This window comes from Eucalyptus grandis, chromosome 5, assembly GCF_016545825.1.
Source record: "Eucalyptus grandis isolate ANBG69807.140 chromosome 5, ASM1654582v1, whole genome shotgun sequence".
In the NCBI taxonomy this organism is placed as follows: Eukaryota; Viridiplantae; Streptophyta; class Magnoliopsida; order Myrtales; family Myrtaceae; genus Eucalyptus; species Eucalyptus grandis.
This window is the reverse complement of record NC_052616.1, coordinates 14,606,590-14,619,456: the sequence shown is the minus strand read 5'-3', so window position 1 is coordinate 14,619,456 and position 12,867 is coordinate 14,606,590. Positions and strand designations below refer to the sequence as shown.

At 35.4% G+C, this 12,867-nt stretch overlaps 1 pseudogene; it reads right to left on the bottom strand.

The window, feature by feature from the left end:
- Positions 1-1,024: 1,024 nt before the first annotated feature.
- LOC120293664 lies at positions 1,025-2,445 on the bottom strand (annotated as a pseudogene).
- Positions 2,446-12,867: the final 10,422 nt, after the last annotated feature.

Here is a 12,867-nt window from a genome sequence, read left to right as displayed (position 1 = left end):
ATCTTCAAAGAGCTTCGCGAGCTCAAGCGCTACAAGCACGCCATCGAGGTTCTCCTCTCTCTATGTTGAACTTAGTTACACACGAGCAGTTCTCGTACTTCTGGGTGGTTCGCCATATGGAAGCTCGAATGCTTTAATATAAGTGAAGAGTCGATTCTTCAGAGAAATGGACACCATTGAAAAGGCAAAGCTATGAAAGGAGAGCTCTATTAGTTCGAAATTATAGGTAGATAGGAGCTAAGCAAGTGACTGATATTAAGTATGTTTCTTGACGTGGTGGTTAAATTAATCTAGCGTATCCCACATTCATATCTCTGATTTGCAAACCCATCTTACTCGGGTTTCTAGGCGGCCAATAATATGTCAGTAACAACTTCTAATCAAATCTTGAATGCACAATTGATTGAGAAGACCAAACAAGGTAATTGCACTATTAGAATGCCTGCTTCAAACAGACTATTTTACTTTTTAAACCGCAAATAAATTCATTGCTGGGAGTTGATCAAGTTCTTACACAAAATTCTACTTTCACGAAATGCCTAGTAGATATAGCCATCAATCCGAGAGAGGTTTGGAGCCGCCAACATTCGTGGTGGCTTAGTCAATACCTCCAACAGAATCTGAATCAAGCAATGATATGCCTGCACAAGGGGTCGAGACAAATCGATGAGTTCAATAACAGGATCTGGCGACAAGTGGAACTTGTGAATGAAATGGAGATGTAAACTTGAGTTGATTGATCAGAGGCGACAGTATTTTAGATTCATGAGCTATATCTAGAATTATTTCCTGACAAAGAAACTCATTGGACAATAATAAGCGAGTCACAGGAACATTCGCATACGAGTCGAATATATCTGCGTATTAATGTGTGTATGCTGATGTACTCACAAATAACACGTGCATCCTGTTCATGATGAAGATGAGAGCTGCTCATTTTGTTATTGAGTTACTTGGTTTAGCACTAAAGACATTTGCGACAAATTTCTGATATTTTATGAATGCCAGAACACGACCGCGATTGAGTTCCTGGATCAACCCAGACAACAACGATGGGCTTTGTCCACTTATCCTTCTTTGCCTCAAACAATGACGGGATGTCAAGAACAATAACCTTATGTCCTTTCAACCAAAGTTTCAACATTTCTCAGAAGATGCCGAATGATATGTAAGGAGCCAGCAGCCTAAACATAAGTAAGCACAGAAAGCTTCAGGGAATTAGAAGATTAGAAGGTTTCTTATCTTGAAGTTCGATGCAACTGTTGATGCATCATAACTCAGCTATGACCAAGGCAATGAAGGTGGAAAAAATTCAGACTGATATCACAAATTGCAGACAGCAACTGCATCCATGACGGGTGTAAAAGAACTCCAATGTTAGAATTTATCCCCTGTTTCATTAGAGCAAGAAATTTCTCTGGTCAAGCAGAATCGTATGCATCTGTACTTATCCATGGTAAGTTTGCTGTTGTGTCTAGCATGCTTCAATCCCCATTTTGAAGCTAGAACTAGAACTGCAAGTTTAGTTCAGATTTACCATTACCTATTCAAAACTTGACGCTTTACAAGATCAGAAAAGACAATTTGGCGGCCTATCAACTTCTCCATCAGCTTGTAGAGTCTCCTCCCCAAACACAGCAACAACTTATTTCCATTCGCCAGTCCCTTTCTCTAATACATCCTGCAAGCACAACAAGGAATTCAAGAATTCCAAGAAGGAAAATGCAGTCCTCATGTCCTGTAAAGTGGCAAGATGCCATCCTCACTACATGGATCAACACAATCGTTGAAACTTGCTAGAACAAGAGCAACTCCCTGCAGCATTTTATGTGTACTCTCAAGCGAAACTATCTGCCCATTGTTACATACTCTATCGCCTCTTAAAGGGAAATCATGAATATATTTAGCCAATAACAAAAGCATCATTTACCCAGTCGATCAAGAAAGTGAGATCTTTCAAAGAACGGCACTCTCAAGTTTGCACAATTTTCTCCTTGTTGGAGATTCCAACTTCAAGAACATCCCCTTGCTTTTCATATTTCTCTTAAAGAAGGAAAGAAATCAATAGTAGACATGCTCAACGAATGTAAAATAAACCATCTACCATCCCCTTGGTTTCATATTTCTAGACAGAATTTGACATACATATCGTGATTGATTTACAATCATCTACTTCAGGAAAACTCTCAAAATATCCTTTTCAAAGATCACTGTAATAGACTAGAACAAGGGAACATTCTTGAGGAATATAAAGTAAACCTTAACTAGGCAAAGAAATCAATAGGACCAATAATCATAACTTAAGCATCCACAAATATTATATATATATACACACACACGAGCAATGATGTTGGCTTCAACAACAGGGACACCATGGACCTTGAAAAGGTTGGAGACTGTACTCTTCCCAGATGTTATTCCACCAGTCAGACCGACTATCCTCATTCTTCTTGTTTAACTTCAGGTTATCAAATCAAACACTCTGAATAGTTGGGACGTGCTCTATCTACTACAAACCAAGCCAAAAAATAAAAAGTTATTTTTTTCATTCTCGCTTCATTACTAAAATCAACATCTTCATGTAACCTTAAGTGGCACAACCTCTACACACAATTAATCTTATTAAAAACAATTCAGTTAGGTTGGCAAAGATAAACATTGAATATGACTTTTGATAAGAATCACCAAGATTTATTATCAAACAGAAACGTGGCATTTTTTTTGCACATTCATCTAAACCTAAAAGCTTTCGTTTCCGATATGTTTATTGACAATCGGCGGACCATTATAACATAGACTCACAGACTTAAATGCGGGTAATAGCAGAAATAGGATGTTTCAGTGCTAACTTGTGCTGCTTCAATTACAGCGTCAAAATAATATATGGGCAGCATCTGGAATCTAATTACGCATTGCTTTCTAAATTTCCACGGCAGATATCTTCCATTTGTTCAGTATATTTACAAATTACTTCAAAGACCCAAAATCCAAGCAGTGTCAGGAAACCTTTTGGCTCTGGTCACAACCTAAATTTCCAATGTGATAAAAAAGAGAACGAGTTTAGAGGTATTGCCCAAAAGGCGAGCCAAACGGTCCATTGATTTAGGCGTGGGTTCTCTCAAGTCCATACCTCGCACGACGTTGGGACATTTCATTTTGAAAATTCTTAACGCAACCTAAGTATTTCTAGGTGAGTTGGAGAGTTGCCACTGGCCTATTGAAATCAACTAGAAATCAATCGAGACATGAGAGTGTCGCCTCGATTCCTACACAACCAATGATCTTGAGGTTGGGGACTTGATCATGTTAACATTTCTATTAGCACCATTTTGATACCACTAACTTGAAAGTGTGTTATCTAAGTGGTCATTCCTTGTTTGTTACCATTCATGATCGTAAAGGTCTTGAAGCCACTAGGTGATCATGCAAATGTTTTTGTAAGGGAGTTCATTATCTTCTAATGCTAATCCTATCCTAGTCTAGGAAAGCAATTAACAATCAATGTTTTGAAGTGCATTGTGGGAATTTAAACACCCAATATATTGAAGTGCATTTATCTTAGTGCATAAATGTAAACCCGATACAAGTCGGGCAAAAAATAGATATAACCATGCTAGACATGGTCTCCTATGAGTTGAATTCAAATAAATTGAGTTCAATTGCTTGCAAAAAAGATTAACCTTTTAAGCCTAAGCTAAATTAAAAGTATTTACTTAAAACCCCTCAATTAAAGGTTATGCAAACTATATAAAACTAAAGCTACATCTAGCTTTGAAATAAAACAAACTAATTAAGGCCTCTTTCTAAACTATTGTATGATTTTTTTCTTAATCATTTCCGACTATTTTTACTTTTAATATTTTATTATTATTTTATTATTTCTAATTCAGAAAATCGGGACCCAGGCCAGGCTCTTGAACACGGCCTCAGCGGATCGGGCTCCTGGTTTGAGCCCCGTCCACTTAAGGCCCAGTCCCCCAAGGCCTTAATGTAAAACTTAAACCCAACTTGGATTTTCTCTCATCTTACCCAAGGCCTAGTCCATATTTCCATTTCCGCCAGCCCAGTCCGATGCCGGGCCTCCAACCCTATTTAGGCTAACCCAGGCCCAAAACTAAACAAACAAGCGAGATTAATCCACGTGACATATCGGACACCCAGCACCCACGGCGACCGGACTCCAACATCGGCCGCGTTATGTATATTCATCTCCGACCACCGCTGTTCATCGCTTACCACATATCAATCTAACACCACCAGGCCATCGCTAATCATCACCTCGACTAGTAACCAGAAAAACAAATTCACTCCCGACGACTACCATGCCGCCGGCCAGCCATTCGTCACCTCCAATGGAAAAGACACAGCATATCTCGAACAAGATGCAGGGGTGCAGTGACTTCATTGTTCATGAAAATCAAGCTTAACAACTAATGAGCGGACAAATTGCATCAAGAAGTGTCTACATATTCGAACAGAAGTAGAAGTCATTTCTTAAACACTTCTCCGAGCAAGTCTTATGCGATCGACAAAAGTGATATATGGCATTCCGATGAACCGACATTTTGGTGTTGAGTTCAACCTACATAGATCAGAGGACATCTCAAGTTGATGAAAACTCTTCAAATAGATCTAAGATATGCTTTCGCAAAAACAAACAAAGCCTTGGTCTCATTTTAGAACAACACTATCCGAGGTATTATATCAAACACGTGGTGAGCACGGATGAAGGAGGGCGAAGCATTTTGATCTTTTAAGAATTCAAACTTCGATCTAGACCCAAAGAAATCAACAAGAAACACTCGAAGTCAGCCATATCAACTCATTCAAACCCAGCGTGGATATGAACTAAAAAGAGGAGAAGCAACAAGTCTTTACTCCACGCCTTTTATTTTCTCACACTTTACCTTAACCGTCTTTACTTTGATACTATTCTGCTTTAAAGTGCGGATTTAATTATCTTTATTTGATGCGTTGATTACTCCATGCCTTTTAATTCATCTTCATAGTGCAACCATCTATGTGTGTTCACCTAGTAGTAATAACAAGTTAGAATAATTTCCATTGGAAAAGAAATTTGCTTCCAACCAGGAAAAAAAAAACAATAACATTTTATAACTAGTCAATAACATTTTATGAATTAAGTGAATATATATCTCAGGGTAAAAAGATTATTCAAATCTTAGAATAACTCTTAATTGACCTATTACATGCTTTCTCTATCTTAAAGGTGAATGGGTTCGATTTGTTCATTGTGTAGCAACCATCATTTTACAAGAATATACTTTGGTTAAGATACACAGTGAAAGGAAAATGACAAGATGTCGGTCAGACATTAAATTGGATCAGAGAAGCTGGCTGTTTCGCATAAACCAAAGGAATAAATTAAGAGGAAAAAACACAATAGTAAAAAAAATTGGATAATGATTTACGAAACTTTATGGAAAAACACATAAAAAAATCATAGAGACAAGCTTTTGATGGAGGACTGTTCTTTCACTGGATATTGAACAAAATAAAATGGAACAATCAAGTTGTATTGTCTAAAATATAAATGCTCCCAGTGGAATACAAAAGTTTTTTTAATAAAATCTGGAATAGAGGAACAATTAACAAAGTGTGAAGCAAATGTTGCTCCTTTCCAAGCAGGGCCAAAGCATCTGTGCAACCACTTGCTTCTCTCCATATGTACTCCAATTTCTACTCCTGCAACTCCATGAGCAAGTTCCTACATTCGGCCAAAAGAGGTTCCATCAGTTTGAACCAGTGGTTTCTTTTTTCTTCTTTTTTTCTTTACCTTTTTTGTGATTTGAGGACTAAGAATATCCAAGTTCATCAACTTGAAAAATGGGCAGATGTCTTTTCACGGGTCTTCTAATTTTGGCCTTTTCGTGGAAAAAATATGAGATGTCCCTTTTGAGGACCAACTATGCGATTGTAACTGCACATGAACCATCAATTAAGGCGTGCATGAGAAGACGACTAAATTTGTACCTTGTAGATGTGTGACCATTTCTTTCCCTTTTGGAAAAAAGAAAATGATTATTTGCTTATAACTCCTTACATTAAATTTTTTATTTTAGAAAAAGAAAAACCATGAGGATTAGACAATAAGTTGAAGTTGTACAACATCTGCAGCAAGACATACATATATAGTATGTTACTCTTAATTGTCACTTGGCCAGTACCTGAATTCTCATGTTGATTGTAGATTCGTTTGTAAAAAGCTATAGAAATAATGAACCATCAAGGAGTCAAACAGGCTTGTTATTTACGCTCAAGATATCTAACTTTTTCACTTGTTTATCTCGAGTCGAATTTCGTATGCAAATTAAATTTGCCCCTTTGATCTAATTGGAGGTAGGTTATTTGAGACTACAACCGAAGAATCAATAAAGAATTAATTGGAGTGGTTAATAAGAAGCCCCACAATTAATTGGAGTGGTTAATAAAGAAATCTAACATTTTCACTTGTTTATATCTGGTGATGTGATATTTCGAGTCAAATTTCGTATGCAAATTAAATTTGCCCCTTTGATCTAATTGGAGGTAGGTTATTTGAGACTACAACTGAAGAATTAATAAAGAATTAATTGGGCTGGTTAATAAGAAGCCCCATAATGAATTGGAATGGTTAATAAAGATATCTAACTTTTTCACTAGTTTATATCAGGTGATATCTCAAGTCAAATTTTGTATGCAAATTAAATTTGCCCCTTTGATCTAATTCGAGGTAGGTTATTTGAGGCAACAACTAAAGAATTAATAGAGAATTAATTGGAGTAGCTAATAAGAAGCTCCATAATTCCTATCCTCAAAAATTGCTCCCCATAAAAGCTATGGCATCACAATCTCCTCCCGCTCTATTTGATCTATTATGTGTTGATGGTCAAAGAACGAATAGCAAAAAAAAAATCCCAAGAATCAAGAAAAACACATATAAAAATCATAGAGACAAGCTTTTCATGGAGGATTGTTCTTTCACTGGATATTGAAAAAATAAAATGGAACAAATCAAGTTGTATTGTCTAAAATATAAATGCTCCAAGTAGAGTACAAAAGTTTTTTTTTAATAATATCTGGAATAGAGGAACAATTAACAAAGTGTGAAGCAGACATTGCTCCTTTCCAAGCCAGGCCAAAGCATCTATGCAACCACTTGCTTCTCTCCATATGTACTCCAATTTCTACTCCTGCAGCTCCATGAGCAAGTTCCTACATTCAGCCAAAAGAGGTTCCATCAGTTTGAACCGGTGGTTGATTTTTTCTTCTTTTTTCTTTACCTTTTTTTTTTTATTTGAGGACTAGGAATATCCCAGTTCATCAACTTGAAAAATGGGCGGAAGTCTTTTCACGGGTCTTTTAATTATGGTCTTTTCGTGGAAAAAATATGAGATGTCACTTTTGAGGACCAACCATGCGATTGTAATTGCACATGAACCATCAATTAAGGCATGCATGAGAAGACGACTAAATTTGTACCTTATGGATGTGTGACCATTTCTTTCCCTTTTAGAAAAAAAATGATTATTTGCTTATAACTCTTTACATTAAATTTTTTATTTTAAAAAAGAAAAAGGGGGGAGGATTAGGCAATGTGTTGAAGTTGTACAACATCTGCAGCAAGACATACATATATAGTATGTTACTTTCAATTGTCACTTGACCAGTACCAGAATTTTCATGTTGATTGTAGATTCATTTTTAAGAAGCAATGGAAATAATGAACCATCAAGGAGTCAAAGGTGCTTGTTATTTACGCTCAAGATATCTAACTTTTTTCACTTGTTTATCTCGAGTTGAATTTCGTATGCAAATTAAATTTGCCCTTTTGATCTAATTGGAGGTAGGTTATTTGAGACTACAACTGAAGAATTGATTGTAGTGGTGAATAAGAAGCCCCACAATTAATTAGAGTGGTTGATAAAGAAATCTAACTTTTTCACTTGTTTATATATGGTGATGTGATATTTCGAGTCAAATTTCATATGCAAATTAAATTTGCCCCTTTGATCTAATTTGAGGTAGGTTATTTGAGACTACAACTAAAGAATTAATAAAGAATTAATTGGGCTGGTTAATAAGAAGCCCCATAATGAATTGGAATGGTTAATAAAGATATCTAACTTTTTTCACTAGCTTATATTAGGTGATATCTCAAGTCAAATTTCGTATGCAAATTAAATTTGCCCATTTGATCTAATTGAAGGTAGTATATTTGAGACAACAATTGAAGAATTAATGAAGACTTAATTGGAGTGGCTAATAAGAAGCCCCATAATTCCTATCCTCAAAAATTGCTCCCCATAAAAGCTATGGCATCACAATCTCCGCCGGCTCTATTTGATCTATTATGTGTTGATGGTCAAAGAACGAATAGCAAAAAAAAAAAAAAATCCCAATAATCAAGAAAAACACATATAAAAATCATAGAGACAAGCTTTTCATGGAGGACTGTTCTTTCACTGGATATTGAAAAGATAAAATGGAACAAATCAAGTTGCATTGTCTAAAATATAAATGCTTCGAGCAAAGTACAAAAGTTTTTTTTAATAATATCTGAAATAGAGGAACAATTAACAAAGTGTGAAGCAGATGTTGCTCCTTTCCAAGCAGGGCCAAAGAATATATGTGCAACTACTTGCTTCTCTGCATATGTACTCCAATTTCTACTCCTGCAGCTCCACGAGCAAGTTCCTACATTCAGCCAAAACAGGTTCCATCAGTTTGAACCGGTGGTTGATTTTTTCTTCTTTTTTCTTTACCTTTTTTTTTTTTTATTTGAGGACTAGGAATATCCCAATTCATCAACTTGAAAAATGGGCAGAAGTCTTTTCACAGGTCTTTTAATTTTGGCCTTTTCGTGGAAAAAATATGAGATGTCACTTTTGAGGAACAACTATGCGATTGCAACTGCACATGAACCATCAATTAAGGCGTGCATGAGAAGACGATTAAATTTGTACCTTGTGGATGTGTGACCATTTCTTTCCCTTTTGGAAAAAAAAGAAAATGATTATTTGCTTATAACTCCTTACATTAAATTTTTTATTTTAAAAAAAGAAAAAGTGGGGAGGACTAGGCAATATGTTGAAGTTGTTCAACATCTGCAACAAGACATAGATACATAGTATGTTACTCTCAATTGTCACTTGGCCAGTACCTGAATTTCCATGTTGATTGTAGATTCGTTTGTAAGAATCAATGGAAATAATGAACCATCAAGGAGTCAAATGTGCTTGTTATTTACGCTCGAGATATCTAACCTTTTCACTTGTTTATCTCGAGTTGAATTTCGTATGTAAATTAAATTTGCACTTTTGATCTAATTGGAGGTAGGTTATTTGAGACTACAAACGAAGAATTAATAAAAAATTAATTGGAGTGGTTAATAAGAAGCCCCATAATGAATTGGAGTGGTTAATAAAGAAATCTAACATTTTCACTTGTTTATATCTTGTGATGTGATATTTCGAGTCAAATTTCATATGCAAATTAAATTTTCCCCTTTGATCTAATTGGAGGTAGGTTATTTGAGACTACAACTAAAGAATTATTAAAGAATTAATTGGGCTGGTTAATAAGAAGCCCCAGAATGAATTGGAGTGGTTAATAAAGATATCTAAGTTTTTTCACTAGTTTATATCAGGTGATATCTCGAGTCAAATTTCGTATGCAAATTAAATTTGCCCCTTTGATCTAATTGGAGGTAGTATATTTGAGACAACAACTGAAGAATTAATGAAGAATTAATTGGAGTGGCTAATAAGAAGCCCCATAATTCCTATCCTCAAAAATTGCTCCCCATAAAAGCTATGGCATCACAATCTCCTCCCGCTCTATTTGATCTATTATGTGCTGATGGTCAAAGAACGAATAGCCTGCCTAGGAATTGGGTAACAAAACCCCCGCTTGCTCTATTTGATCCATTATGTGCTGATGCTCCTGATGTTTATGCACCAAACTTGGTTAAGTAAATTACTATCGATCGTATTTTCGACTAAAAGAAATAAATAAATAAATAACCCTCCTTCGGCTCTTCTATCACATACGTGCTCTAGTACAAACACAAAAATATATAATAAATAAATAAATAATAAAAGACGAAAATGTCACGTCACCGTCATTAGTGTACATGCTTTTATACTTGGTTCATTTTTCATTTCGATGGTCCATCATGCTTTGCTAATCCAATGTGTCATGATGAGAGCTCGGCCTTGATATAATTTAAGACGAGTCTTTCGAAACCAAACGAGTGAATACTCCTTCCATTTATCATTAACTATAATCATGATTGTCGCTGGATGGAAATGGAGATTAATGATCAGGAGAGGGAGTGGAATGTGACAAATTCAACAGTCTCATCATTGGCCTAGACCTCAATTGCACTTGTCTACCACCACTAATCTTTTTAATCAGCTTTAGTGTGTTCACATTCTATCAAAGCTTCTATCATTTCCAAGGAATTTATGTTTATTTGCAATATTATCATAATCGTGTATAATGCATCCATTATTTAGATAAAACAGTGACGACATATGAGATTTGAAAAATATTTTTGATCGATGATTATGATTTTTTTTTTCGTGATTTGAGGGCTACTCCTACTCCTAGGATTGGAGAATGACTCCGTTCGTTGACTTGAAAGATAGGAAAAAGTCCTTTCGGTTGTCCCTCAAAATTGGTTGTTTTCGTGGAAAAAAATGTGAGATGTCACTTAAGAGTACTAACTACGTGATATGAACCGTTAATTATAACATGCACGAGAATCGACCTAATTTGTCTCTTGTAGATTCGTGACCATTTTTGTCTCTTTTGAAAAAAAAATGCTTATTTGCTTATAACTTTTAATATTACTTCAACAACACAAAAAAGCAAGGAGACTCGAGCAATATGTTAAAAAGTCTATGGCAAGACATACACAAATAGTCCGATTGATTATTAGTAAGGTATCCCACGTTGATTGTGGATTCATTTAAAAAAAAAAAAAAACACGAGAGAGAGAGAGCATTCGTGCAACCATCTGCTTCTCTGAATATGTGATCAATTTTGCATTCCCACAACTCTGTGAGAAGTTCCAGCAATCGACCAAAAGAGGTTCCATCTGTAAATATGCCTATGAGTACTTATAATCGCTTGAATAACAGACATAACACCCATTCCGATATGTGAATGTGCAACCTTATTGGCTACTTCTAGTCTAAGGACATCACATAATTTCTGCCACGATGTGTTCACCATACGTCAAAACTTCTATAATTCCCGAGAGATTTATGCCTATTCATAATTCATTGTAATGGTGCATATTTTATTATTATTTATATAAAAAAACGAGGTGACAATATCTAAAAATTGAAAATATTTCAAATCAATGATTGATTTTTATTTTTCAATTAATGACTCCAATATGTCAACCTAAAAGGTGGGGAAAAGTCTTTTCACGCGTCTCTCAATTTTGGTCTTTTCGTGGAAAACATGAAAGATTCCATTTTAAACTCACGCGCCTTTGACATAACTATTTTGTGCTCTTTTTCTTTTTGGCCAAGAGAACTATAATGTCCACAATCGGAGGTTGGAAAAGCTCTGTCCAAACGAAGCTTCCCAATCCTCCTAAGTAGAGAAAAGCTTGAAAGAGGAGTCTTGCCCATTTGAACCGAAAGCACGACTAAGTCGACTACGTGCTTTGCAGGACCCTCTTATTGCCTTCCGAGTGTGTTTAAAGGTCGCTTGTCCTGTTAATTGCCAGCAATGCATGCTAAAATTCATTGAGGGTCTCGGTTTAGGCATCAAATTGAAGGAAATTGATGGAGATAACTTGAGGTTGAATTTCATGATTCATGCAAATACATTGGTATGTGATTAATTTTTTAGGCTTTTGGTTGGATTGAATTTCAATTGAATAGGTGAATTGTGGTTACATACATTGAACGTAACCAGCCATTACAACAAACATATGTAACTATTTGTGCTTGCTTCATAATCCATTAGCTCTCTTTGACAAACGTTACGACAAATGCTATTTCAAGTAACCTGCCATCATGCATACTAAAACGCTAGTGTCATTATACAATGGGAGCGAAGAATGGGAATGTAATTTTCCTACATTGATATTAACTTTTGATGTGATAGTGGAAAACGAATATTTAGAAAGGAGTAAAGAATGATGAATACCTATTTACTGAAAATAAAAAAATAAAAAAATTTCCCCATTTTTTTGGGTAAATAACATAACTACATTAAACAAAACAAGTCAAGTTTCATAGTGTTAAGTATATGTACTCCCAGCAAAGTCTACATATAAAAAGGTCTTTATTAACATCTGGAACAGAAAAATAAATGACAACCTACAGATGTTGTTCCTCTGCAAGTAGGGCCAAAAAATCCGTGTAAATAGATAACATTATTGCCTACTTTTAATCTAAGACCATCTCTTAGAGCCATGTTTATAACACGATGCGTTCCTCATCTGTCGGAGTTTCTATAATTCTTGAGAGATTTATAATTGCTCCTAATTTATTGTAAGCCTTGATATTATATACTTAGGGATGATATATAATATCTAAAACTACTTTTAATCAATAATTACGACGTATATCGTTGGAAACTTCTTAATCATCCATATAAAAAAGATGGGCAAAAGTCTTCTCCCAGGTCTTTCAAGTTTGTTTCTTATGTGGAAGAAAATATGAGATGTCATTTACGAGGACCACTATACAATTATGACTACACATGAGCAGTCAACCACGGCATGCATGAGAATGCGACCTAATTTGTACCTTTTCATTATATGACTTTATTTTCCCTTTTGAAAAAAAAAATGCCTATTTCCTTAACATTACTAAAATAAATGAAAAAAAAAACATGGAG